Below are 12,873 nucleotides of genomic sequence, written 5' to 3'. Positions count from 1 at the left end.
TACGATCTAGGAAAGGAAGGTTTAAAGGGAGAGATGTGAAGCTATGTGCTCCCAGGCCCAGGACTAGGTAGAAGCAGGAGGGTCAGAATGAGACCCAACTCCCTGGACTCCTGCTCTGGGTCTCTCTCCCCTCCACCAAACTGCCTCCTTAAGTCATTTGCCAGAATTGAAATGTTCAGTAGCTCCAGGGATGAAAGACCACTTTGCTAAGTGCTTTACAATTATTATCTCCTTTAACACTCACAACGACTCTGGGAGGTAGGTGCTGTTGCTATTACCCCCATTTTACAGATGAGGAAGCTGAGGCCCAGGGAGATTACATGTGTGACCTGCACAAGGCTGTCTAGGAAGGAGGCTTTGAACTCGGGTCCTTTGACTGGAGAGTGATCTCTCCACTGGGCCAGACTGCCTTCCATGCTAAGCAGCAGCGAGGTCAGAGTTGAATTTCATAGATTTGGAGCTGAAAATGACCTTAGAGGTCATCCAGTCCATTCCCCTCATTTTATAGATAAGGAAATTGGAAGCCCAGAACCTTCTCGGAATCACAACATCACAGAGCCAGAAGGGATTTTAGAGACAGTGTAGTCCAATCCCCTCATTTTACAGAAGAGGAAACTGAGGCAAGTATCCACGAAGTGACTTGCCCAAGGTCACACAGGTAGCAAGTGTCTGAGGCCAGACTCAGGTCTTCCGACTGCAGGTCCAGGGCTCTGTCGACTACTGTTTCAGCAGAATAAATGTAGTCTAGGCCAGGGTTTCAGGTCCCTTTTGGTTAGGTACTAAGCAGAACTGAGGGGAGGTGAGGAAGCTGAAAGGGTCCACAGCCCCAAGCCGAAGCTCGCCCTCCCCAAGGCGTGCCCGGGGCTGCCGGCGCTTCCCTGGGCTAGAGGTGACCTGGGCAGCCCTCTCTCCAGAGGAGCGGCTTGGCACGGCAGTGTCTGAGGGAGGGCACGCCCCAGCCCCAGTCCCATCCCCATGCTCCCCAGTGGATGACGGCAGCGGTCTAACCGGTCGGACAAGCTTCAGCTGTTCTCCCTTCTCTTTGCAGCTCCTGCCGGTTGGGTCTTGCATTCGGTATGCTGGAAAGCAGTCTCCAGGGAGCCCTGGAGAGTTCTGTGGGCAGAGGCCTGGCTGAGCCCCCTCCCTGCGCCTGAAGCTCTGCCCCCCTCCCTGGCCCAGGGCTGGGCGGGGAGCCATGAGGGAGCAGCTGGGCTGGTACCTGGTGAGAGGAGGAGCCTCCAGCAGAGCCCAGGAGGAAATGGGTAAGGGGACTGTAACCTGCCCCACTGAGGTCCCTGGGAGGGCAGGGCAGGTGAGGAGAGGACGGGGCCCTTGGAGGGAGACAGGGGAGGGCTGAGCGGAGAAAAGGGCTCCCTCTGCGCCCCGTCTCCGCCCAACCTCGTGCCACGTTCAGGAAATGAATGGAAAAAGTTGGCCCGGCTGTTTGCGGGGAGATGGGGGCGGGGTGGGGGAGACACCCTGGAACGAGGTCAGCTTCAGGGACTACATAGGACTGGAGTGAGGCTGGCAAGGGGCAAGGACGCTGGGGGAGGGCCGGAAGAGAGGAGGGCTGGTGGGCAAGAGCGGGAGCTCTCCAGCACGCGCACAGACGCTCTGGGGCCAAATGGGCAGCAGCAATGGGCTGTCACACCGAGCAGGGGCTTCTGGCTCTTCCTGATTTGGGAGATCCAGGTCCGACGCAACGAGGATTAATAGGGGATCGAGTAACTTCTCAATGTCACCTTGTTCGTGCTGAATAGACAGCCTCATGTCTCCCGCACCTGCGTATAGGTTTAAGTGACTTGTCCAAGGTGACACTCTTAGGAAGCCCGTGTGCTTTCCCTCTGCATTTTGTGGAGGATTAAAATTGAGCTCAGAAAGGAGGGGGAAGAAAGTAGGAAAGAGCAAGGAGGAATTTAGCTGAAGTTACTGAATACCAAAAGAAAGGAACACATGCAGGTATCTTAAAACTTCTGAATGTCATGTGATTCTGTTTAGGGCAAAGGGAATAAGCATTTAAGTAGCACCTACTGTGTGCGGGCACAGTGCCAAGTGTTTTCCAAATATTTTCTCATTTGATTCTCACAACAATCCTGGGAGATAGGTGCTGTTATTATCTTTATTTTATAGTTGAGGAAACTGAGGCAGGCAAGGTTAAACGACTCACCTAGGGTCACACAGCTTCAAGTGTCTGAATCCAGATTTGAACTCAGGTCTTCCTAACTCCAGCTCCAACACTCTGTGGATTGGGCCATCTTCCCCTCTCAATACCTACAATACAAACTTCTAGAAAGAGCATCACATGGTGGAAAATTGGTCTTGGAACCAGGAAACCAGTGATAAGTCCCAAATCTTCCAGTTGGCAGCTGTATGGCTTTAGGCAAGGCAAGAACTTAGGTTCTCGTTCTTCCTTACCTGTCATGGCCTTACAACACTGTATACATACAATGATCACTAACAGCACAGACAATATCAAGCATGAACTAACGCTCTCCTCTCTGCTGGGGTAGCACTTGAATTCCAGAGACAAAGAAAAAAAAAAGGATAAGTCAGGGAATTGGGAAGTAATCTCTGGAAGGAGAGATGCTCACGTCCATGGCATCTCCCCCACCTGAATTCCCACTTTCTAATTTTTTTTTTAATCTTGTCCTAGTGGTCAGAGTTGACATTTCTAGGAAGACAAGCACATTCTCTTGATTAAGAAATCAGAATCATTTTGAAGCATGCTCCCAGCTCTAAAATTCTAACTAGGTAACACTGTGGATAGGAAACAGAATATGTAGTCAAGAAGTGAGGTTCGAATCAGAAATTTACCAGCTGTGTGACCCTAGGCAAGTCACTTACTTAACCTTAAGCAGTCTCAGCTACCTAGTCTGTTAAATGGAAATGATAATAATAGCAGTGATTGTCGTGAGGATAAAATAAAATCCTATTGTTAAAGCTCTTTGCAAACCTGAAAGCTCTAGCTAAGTGCTATTTATTATAATGATGGTGATGATTCTTAAGGTTCCTGATCTTTGTAGGTGAGGCTGGAGAATTAGGATCATAAATTTGGAGCTCACAGAGACATCAGAGGTCATCTCATCCAAATCCCTCTTTTTACTTGTTCAGTCAATTTCCATCGTGACCCCATTTGGGGTTTTCTTGGCAGAGATACTGGAGTGGTTTGCCATTTCCTTCTCCAGTTTATTTGACAGAAGAGGAAACTGAGGCAAGCAGTTACATGACTTGCAAAAGGTCACACAGCTAGGAAGTATCTAAGGCCGGATTTGAACTTGGGGAGATGAGTCTTCCTGACTCCAGGCCTAGCATTCTATTCACTGTACCACCTAGCTGCCCTTTTCACAGATAAGTAAATGATATCCAAGAAGTCAAGGGATTTGCCCAAGTTCCAATGGCTAGGAATGTCAGAAGCAGGACCTGAATGCAGAGTCTGTAACCTTTCCAGTCCCCAGCTCCCAAACCTTTGGGATCCTGTGATTCTTGGTGCACATGGTAGGGTACCTAGGCTTTGAGTGGTTTTTCCAGTTTGGGGAATGGAATTATACTGTATTCTGTGACCAAAGGCATGTATGGTCATGACAGCTGGCTAAGGTGAGGAAAAAAGCAGTGGTGAGATGGAGGGCAGCCAAGTGGCCCACCCAGGGATCAGGCCTGTGGCCTTGGCCTCATTAGCCCCATGCTTTAATCAGCAAAGCAAACTAGCCCCAGAACTGATTGAATGTAATGAACAATTAATTGAATGTCTTTGAGCCCCCATGATGCCGTGGACATAGTTAAGAACATTTTGAGGATATGGCCTCAGCCCCTGTCCTAATGTATGAGGGCAGGGGCAGGCTGGCCAGGTTCATTCATTTGTTCAACAGAGAGAGAATTCATTTTGTGCAAGGTGCTGAGGTGGGGATGAGGAAAAGGCATGGCCCTTCCATTTGTGGAGCTGATGGTCCAGTGGGATACATGAACCATTTATTTAAAAAAACTTTCTCATAAGCTTCTGGGACTCTAGAGCTAGAAGGTGGTCTCAGAGCACCTTAGGACCCCTTTACTCTCTTAAAAATTATTGAGGATTCCCCAAAGAGCTTATGTTTATGTGGGATTTTGTTGTCGTTCAATCCTTTCAGTCACGTTTGATTCTTTGTGTCCCCATTTAGAAGGGGGAGTTCTTGACAAGGATACTAGAGTGGTTCATCATTTCCTTCTCCAGCTCATTTTACAGATGGGGAAACTGAGGCAAACAAGGTGACGTGATTTTCCCAGGGCCACACAGCTAGTAAGTGTCAGAGGCTGGATTTGAACTCAGAGAGATGAGTCTTCCTGATTCCAAGTCCAGTGCTCTATGGTGCCTCCTAGCTGCTATTTTATGTGGTTTTTATCTACCAACACTGAGAAATTAAAACATCTTAGTATTATTTTTTTGACAGTGAACCCTGAAAAGGTCTCTTCCCCAGAACACCCTTTGAGAATCACTGTCTTAGTGATTAGAGAGTTGAAGAATTTCAGATTTGGAAGGAACCACAGAAGCCGTGTTTATTCTAAGCCAGACCCAAAAAGGAATTCCCACTATAACTCACTGAGCAAATGGTCATTTGAGTCTCTGCTGGAAGAACTCTAACAAGAAGAATCCACAACTTCCCTAATGGCCCATCCAACTTTGGGGCATCGTTAATTATTGCAAAGTGTTTCCTGATCTCAAGCAAAGCTTTGTCTTTTGCCACATTTACACACTTCTTCTTATACTACCCTATGGGAAAGTCTTTTCTCTCTATTAAACATCTTTTCAAATGCTGGATCATGCTTCCCTGAGTTCTCTTCTCCAGGGTAAACATCTCCAGTTCAACTCACCCTACCTGGCATAAGCTTGAGGCGCTTCACCATCCTGAATCCCTTCCTCCCCACCTTCTCTAGCATATCAGCATTCTTCCTACAATGTAAAGCCCACAACAGAACACAATATTCCAAACATGGCCCATCCAAAATGGTAAAGAAGGGCTCTCTTGGGGCCACAAGGTGGCGCAGTGAATAGAGCACTGGCTCTGCAATCAGAAGATCCTGAGTTCAAATCTAACCTCAAACACTTAATACACACACACACACACACAAACCTTGGCAAGTCACTTAACTCCAATTGCCCTACCTTCTCCCCTCCAAAAAGCAAAAAAAAAGGGGGGGGACTCTCACCCCCATATTCCTCCGTGTGTTGTCCGATATCAAAATAGTTTTTGTGGTTGCCACATCACTCTGCCAACTCATTTCACTTGCTGTCCACTAAGACCCCCAAATCTTTTTCAGATAAGCTTCTATCTAACTATACCTACTCCATCTTGTACTTGTAAAGTCATATTTTTGAAAACCAAAAGGAAGACTTTAATTCATCCCTATTGAATTTCATCTTACTAGAGTCTGCCCAGTTTTCTAACCTGTTGAGGTCTTTTCTAGATCCTGACTTTGTCATCCAGGATTAGCTATCTTTCCAGTTTTATGTCATTCTCATGTCACTCTGGGCATCTAGGTGATGCCATAATGCACAGAGCACAAAACTTGAAATAAAGAAGCATCATCTTCCTGAGTTCAAATCTAGCCTCAGACACTTACTAGCTGTGTTACCCTGGGCAAGTCACTTCAACCTGTTTGCTTGAGTTTCTCATCTGTAAAATGAGCTGGAGAAAGAAATAGCAAACCACTCCAGTGTCTTTGCCAAGAAAACCCCAAATGGGGTCAGGAAAAGTCAGACACAACTGAGAAATGACTTTAAAACAGCATGTAGCATTCCCTCTTGGTTACTTCACACAACAGTTGCTCACAGGTTGGGTCTCCAGAGTGGCAACTATCACACAGTGCAAGGAACTCTGTGGATCCATATCCTTGAAAGTACAGCCCCCTCCTTTTCCCAACATTATGTGCAGTTTTGAAAAGCGTGCCATCTGTTTGTATCACTTATAAAAATTTTAAGTATCCATTGGGGTCTTCCATTGGAGACTTTATAAGCTGACACTGAGTTCTTAACGCCTTCTCAGTAAGTCTAATCATTGAGCCTGTTCTGAATCTCTTCCATGGTTCTTTGGTCTCATCATGTCTCACCATCTTTTCGACAAGAATGGTATGATATATTTTACCCCAAGCTTTGCTGACATCTGAGTAAGCGATATCTACCACTTACACCTGATTTACTTATACACTCTCTAAAAAAAGAAATACGATCAATCTCGTCTGACTCGCTTTTGCTGAAGCCACACCATCTCTCTGTGATTATGGCTTCCTTTTCTGGAAGGTCGCTAAGTATTACTTTAATATCATGCTGTGGGATTTTGCCAGGAATCAGAGTTAAAAATCACTGGCCTATAGGGTCAGCAGACTACATTCTCATGCCTTTCTTTGAAAACTGGGACAACATTTAGCCATTTTTCCATCCTTCTGGCACCCCCGCCTTTTCCCTTCAAGATGCTTTAAATGTCATTGAAGTCACTCAACAATTAAATCCATCAGTTTTTTTAGTACCTGAAGATATAGGTCATTTGGACCATGTGACTTGGATTCATCAAGGGCAGCTAGCCAGGTGCTTTCTTTTTCTGTATTTATATTGGAAACCAGTTACCTATTAGCTGTTTTTGGTTTGTCCTTCCCTGTGAAAGGGTCATCCTCCCTGGCAGGAAACACAGAAGCCAACTGAGGTCAAACATGCTTCTTCCCATTAAGATAACTAGTTCATTTTGTGTATTGTGCATTTTTGTATAGACTTTGTTTTTTGTAGAGACACTTGAAGCTTGGATTTTGTGTCTTGTAAGCTCCTAGAGGTCTCAGTCGTGATTCTTCTCTCTATATGTTAGCTGCTCTCTATGGTGTCTAGCTAGCTGGGTGTAGACAGCTTTCTCCCTCTCTCTTCCTTTTCAGGAAAAAGCCCTTTGGGCTATATTTGCAAAACACCAAGCTAGTCCATTCTTTCCAGTTTCAGTTAGGTCCATTCCAACCCTGTTCAGGAGATTGTCATCCTCTGTCCTAAAACGTGATTCAGAAATCCAAATTCCATTCTCAGACTCTGTCTTCAGCTATTAAGATAATGATCATAGAAAGGGTTTAGAGCAGGAAGAGGTCTTTGAGTTCATCTAAATGAAGTCTTTCATTTTGCAGATGAGAAAACTGAGGCCCAGAGAAGTGTCCTTAGTTGCTCGAGGTCACATAATAATTTGATTGGAAGGTCCAAGACTACAGCCAAGTCTCCTGGTCTCCAGAACAATGACTTTCCCACTGTGCTGTAATATTTTTAAACAATGAAAACAGTAATAACAATAGTTGGCATTTATGTAGTACTTTGAGCTTTCCAAAGTATTTTACATATATTAGCTCTTTCAATCAAAACACCCCGGTGAGTTATATGCCATTATCAGTCCCATTTTATTATATAATGCATTATTGGATATGTGTTCTGTGTGTGGAAGACCTTACCATCATTACTCTTGAGCTGGGAGGTCATCCAATCCAACCCCTTCATTTTTACAGATGAGGACACTGAGGTTCAGGGAGGTTAAGTGAATTACTCAAAGGGTACACAGCTAGAAACCACCAAAGGCAGAATTTAAACCTAGATCCTCTGACTCCAGAGTAAAGAGATCTTTCCACTGAGCTGGAAACAAGATTAAAAAAGTTTTGTTAATGCATCTGGTTTTTATATCATAGTAAATTCCAGAAACGTTCCCCAGCCTATTCCTCAGTCTTGAACTCTCCTTTGTAACAAAAACAACGAAATTAAACAAAAACAGTCAGTAGGATGACTGCATCTGATGATGTGTGAAACATTCTATTTCCATAGTCACCCCCCTCTCTGCTGAGAAAAGAAGGAAACATGCTGCTTTTGATGAAAGGAATAAATCAGTCCCAGTGTTTCCAAAGGCTTCAAATTAAACACACAGTATTTGTGCACTTCTCTTCAACTTCAAGGGGTCCGTGGTTTTCTCAATGTAGGTTTTTCACTCTGCCAACACATATGGTGGCCCTTCCTCACCTTACTCAGGGTGTTCAGCCTAAATGACCTACTTTACAACCTCCCTCCGTGGCTCTTGGTTCTGCCTTCTGGGGCAAGCAGTAACAAAACTAAGCCTCTCTTATATGATGGCCCTACAGAGGCAGTGACCATGTCACTCCAAAATCTTCTCTTCTCCAGGTTAAACATGCCACCACCTTTAAGAAGTCTTCATGTGGCATGATTGATGGCCTCTCACCATCCTGGCTGCCATCCTCTAGAGAGATGCCCTCTGGTGTATTCATAACCCAGCTAGAATATGGTGTCTAGCATGGAACATAGTGCTGTTTAAGGAACCTGACCAAGGCAGAGTGCAGGGGAACCATCAAATGCTTTACTCTGGACCCAGAGCTAGAACTAGGAATTTTTGTCCCAGGGGAAGTACTAAAAGTCATGCCAGGTCAAACAGCACTTCATGCACCCTCAGTTGGGACTGCATGGCTCAAACACAGGAATCCCTAACCTTTTCTGTGTCATGGACCTCTATGGCAGTTGGGCAAAGATTATGGAACCCTCCAGGCACCTGATTGATATAGTAGAGAGTGTGGGACTTGGAATCAGGAAGACCAGAGCTCAAATTTTGCTTCAGACTCTCACTAGCTGGGTGACCTTTAGCAAGTCCCAATTTCCTCATCTGTAAAATGAGGATAATAGATAGTACCTACCTCACAGGGTTGTTTTAAGGATCCAATGAAATAATATATACAAGGCACTTTGAAATGCTTTTTAAAGGACTATATAGGTGCTATTATAGTTATTATAAGGATGATAATTATTCTTCTCAGAAGAATCTTTTTAAATGCAAAAAATAAAATGCCTAGGATTACGAAGGAAGTCAATTATTCTCAAATATAGTTATCAAAATCATTTAAAAACAAGTTCATGGGTCCCATATTAAAACCCATGGTCTAGAAGGACAGGGCAGAAAAGGAGATCACACCAGTCCAGCATCCAGTAACTTCCTATTCTAACTGATGAGTCTTGTGAAATAGGGACCAAGCTTTATTTTCGCTACGCTGGAGGGTGTCAAGTGATGCTGACATTCTCTAAATTTAGCACCCTCTAAATTCCATACCCTAGAACAAAGCCCCATTTGCCCCACCCTTGTTATATTTCTGACTCTCCCTTTTTTTCATGCAAGCCAAGCCAGGGCCTTGCACATAGCAGGAACTCACTAAATGTCAGTTGACTTGAATCAAATGTACACTATAGCCCCTGCCCTCAAGAATGATAGTGCCTACTCTGGGTGATAAAGATTTAGAAAACAACTAGAGATTAATTGAATAGCAAATTGCCTCTAAGTGTAAGAGTAGTTCAAAGAAAGAAGGGATTAGTGGTCTCTGGAGTGGTCAAAGAGAGGTTGAGATTTGGCTAGGCAGGAAAGAGTAGGGAGGCTTTGTCAGGGGTGGTGGGAAAGGAGAAAGGACCCCATGAATCCTTTGCCATCTGCCAAGTAGAGAAGGGTGACTTGCCTCAGCACTCATGGTTTCCTTATTATTGGCAGGATAATTCAGACTTAATTGGCATCTATACTTGAGCATTTTAAATTTTAGGATGCTCCTCCTGTGACATCAGGGCAGGAGGCTGACCCTGCATTCTTGGTGTGAGACACTGCAGTGTTCTGGGTTATGATTTCTTCATCTATAAAATAAGGAGGTTAAACTAAATAAATTCTAAGGTCCCTCCAGCGATGATCTATGATAAGGTCCCTAAACCTTCTTCTTGCTGTCCTTTCATGAGATATTGGTTAAATGATCTCTAGCTTCCTTGCCAGGTCTAATTTCTTCAAGTCCATGTTTCTAGTTTTCTACGTATGTGACATGGATTATAAACTCCATGAGGGCAAGACCATGTCTTTTTAAAAAATTATTCATTTTTGCACCTTGCATATAGAAGGCAGTGAGGTGGTACAGCACTGGGTCTAGAGTCAGGAAGATTTGAGTTCAAATCTGGCCTTCGACACTTACTAGCTGTGTGACCCTGGACAAGTCACTTAACTGTTTGCCTCGGTTTCCTCATCTGTAAAATATGCTGGAGAAGAAAACCCTAAACAGGGTCACAAAAAGTCAGACACAACTGAAAAATGACTAAATTACAGCAACAACAAATATACTAGCAACCCAGTAAATACAGTATTTGTGGAATTAATTCATCTTGCTGGTTTATACCTTTTCTTTGGAACCTCAGGGTGAGCACTGAGGTCATATTCTAAGCATATTTTTGTAGTAACCATGGCATAAAGTGTCAAAGATATTTAGTTCATTGCACATTGAACTCAATTCAATCAAGTGTGGAGCTAGCTGGCTTTATTGGTTAAAGCACCAGATTAGTAAGACCAAAGTCCCTGGGTGGATCAATTGGTTTCTTCTGCCCTATCCTGCCAGACTATAAACTCCATGGGAATCAGATTAAGAAGGCCCTTGAAAATGAGACAAAGTTCCTGCAAAGTTGCAGATGTGGAGGACTATGGGTGTAGCCAAATTAGAGAATCATAGAATTTGGGAGATAAAAGGACCTCGGCAGTCACCAAATCCAGTGCATGTCTGAGAGGAAGTCCTCTATCTGTCTGTCTGTCTATCCCCAGAAAATAGTGGTCCAGCCTCTGCTTAAAGTTCTGTGAAGGCTAGGCAAGGCATAAGAGGGAGGCTAGGGAAGACTAGATGTCCTGTAAGGTTCCTCCCAGTCCTAACTCTATGAGCCCATGAGCTGTGCTAAGAAGCTGTCTGGTGTCACTTCATAGGATGGATCCTGCCCTTTATTGTCATTGTTTATGTAAATATCATCTCTCTTACCAAACCATAGAGGGTCTCTCAACACCAGGACTAGGCCTTTCTCATGTTACATCTCCCACAGTGTAAATCTGCCAGAGTAGAATACAGCCAACAAGCGTTGAATAAATGACCAGCTTCCTACTTGGTCTCCCCACCTCTGGAGTACACAACTGCGGGATCAATGCATCGAGGACCTATGATTTCATTTGGTGTCTCAGAGTTCTCTCCTCCCACACAGATTACAGTCAGCCTATTCCTGAGAATCAGAGAGAGCTGTCTGTGGGTTAAGGAGGTTGCTGAGGTCATGAATCTACGGAAACAGTACAAGTAACATTTGAACCCACGTATTCTGACACCAAGTGGTCTTGCCACTATACAAGATGGAGGAGGATGGATCAAACGGGATTAGATTTCTCCACTAGAGAGGGTCACTAGAAAACCTGGGGAGGGAAAACAATTTTAGTAGCATGATAGGGGTGGAAACTAGATTAAAAAGGATCAAAATACAGGGTCTTAGAGCTGGAAGGAACTTCAGAAGCTAGATAGCCTGACTCACAAAATAATAATAATAGCCAGCGCTTGAAAGTTTATAAAGTGCTTTGCAAATATTACTTCTTTTGATCCTCAAAACAACCTGGGAGGCAACTACTATTATTACTTCCATTTTACAGATGAGGAAACTGAGGCCAGCAGATGTTAAGTGACTTTGCCCAGCTGTGTTCACATAACTAGTGAGTGTTTTAGGCAGGATTTGAACTTAGGTCTTCCTGACCCCAGGTGCTGTGATCTATCTACTGTTCTCCCATATGGGAACAAGCATTGGCTTTCCACTTGCCCAACAAACGTTCATCTTGCTTCTGCTCCATGACTGCTACTGTGAGAGAACCTGTCTCCCTCCCTACTTCTGAAAGCAGCCCGTTCCAATTTTGGGTAGTGGCAATCATTGGAAGGGTTTCCTTTGACTCACTCTGCCTCTCTGTGACTCCCAATGCTCCTGACTCTGGCCTCTGTGGCCAAACCAAACAAATATGTTTGCACTTCCACATGACAGTCCTTTAACTGTTGCTTCCCTCCCACCTGTATGGCCTTGAGAGTGGCTGGCATGGTCACCCCCAAGGTTTCTCTTCTCCAGGCTCACCCTCCTCTCTTCCTTCCACCAGTCTCTGAGCCTCTCCCAGACATGTTTCTGTGTTTATCTGGGTCTTCACTGAAGTTAGCAGAGAGGTGACCTGACCGTGGCACAGTGCAACAGAACCTCAGTGGGGACCCTGTACCTTCCACAATGTAGCCCAGGGAGCATCAGGGCTGTTGACGGCTATCTCATACTGTGGATTTTTATTTAGTTTAAAGTTCTCTGACTTTTGCGTAGGAACTAATGGCCAAGCTATGCCTCTTTCATCCTGTACTTATATAGCTAAGTTGATTTTTTTAACCTATGTGTATTATTCTATATTTATCCATGTTAAATTTAATATTCTCAGATTTGGCCCATTGCTCTAGCCCAGTGGTTCCCAAGGCTGGGGGGCGGGTCTGTGAGATCAAAATGCCAAGTCATTCTCAGGGCTATTTGTGGAAAGTTATGCCTTACCAAATGGGATATCTGAGTCTGAAGCCAGCCAGACAATGAGTTGAGGCACTGTTCTAGAACAGGAGAAAGATGCTTTTTGTTGTGAATGTGAAGTGACAGCTTTGCCTTTGAGAGATAAGCAGAGAAGGTCAGTCTTCTCTGGGGACTAGATGTCTCTACAGGCCCCATGGTGGCCTGAGGAACAGAGCCCAGTATAAACCCCAGAAAGAAGACATCCCTCCAAAAAGGGAAGTGCAAGCCAGAGAGGCCCTTCAGCTGGGACATTTCGAGGCCCCAAAGTGAAAGGATGGCTGGGGCTTGGGGGGGGCCACACATTTAGCATTGAGGACCTGAAACCAAAGAGGGAGGAGGCAAGTGCCCTTGGGAAGGAAAGGTATTTCTTCACGCACACACACACACACTCCTCCTCTCCCTCTTTCTCAGCCTCTTCTTCCTTCCTTCCCTCCCTCCCCCTGCCTCTCTGTCTCTGTCACTCTTTCCCTCTCTCCCTCCCCAATTCC

The 12,873-nt window shown here is 44.8% G+C and overlaps 1 protein-coding gene across 5 annotated transcripts in view; it reads left to right on the top strand.

Annotated features, from left to right (window-relative positions):
• Window positions 1-330: 330 nt before the first annotated feature.
• PSD4 (pleckstrin and Sec7 domain containing 4) overlaps window positions 331-12,873 on the top strand; it is a 60,227-nt gene continuing 47,684 nt past the window's right edge. For 3 of the 5 annotated variants that reach the window (XM_069087521.1, XM_069087519.1, XM_069087522.1), the window contains exon 1: window positions 332-1,262. The gene's annotated coding sequence lies outside the window, so the exon portion shown is untranslated. Of the gene's footprint in view, window positions 1,263-12,873 lie in introns of all 5 variants that reach the window. The other 2 variants (XM_069087520.1, XM_069087523.1) reach the window with 1 other exon arrangement.

Source organism: Petaurus breviceps, unplaced genomic scaffold (assembly GCF_028583685.1).
Source record: "Petaurus breviceps papuanus isolate PSGF00001 unplaced genomic scaffold, PetGlider_PUasm1.0 182, whole genome shotgun sequence".
NCBI classification, from domain to species: Eukaryota; Metazoa; Chordata; class Mammalia; order Diprotodontia; family Petauridae; genus Petaurus; species Petaurus breviceps.
This window is presented reverse-complemented; position numbering and strand designations above follow the sequence as displayed.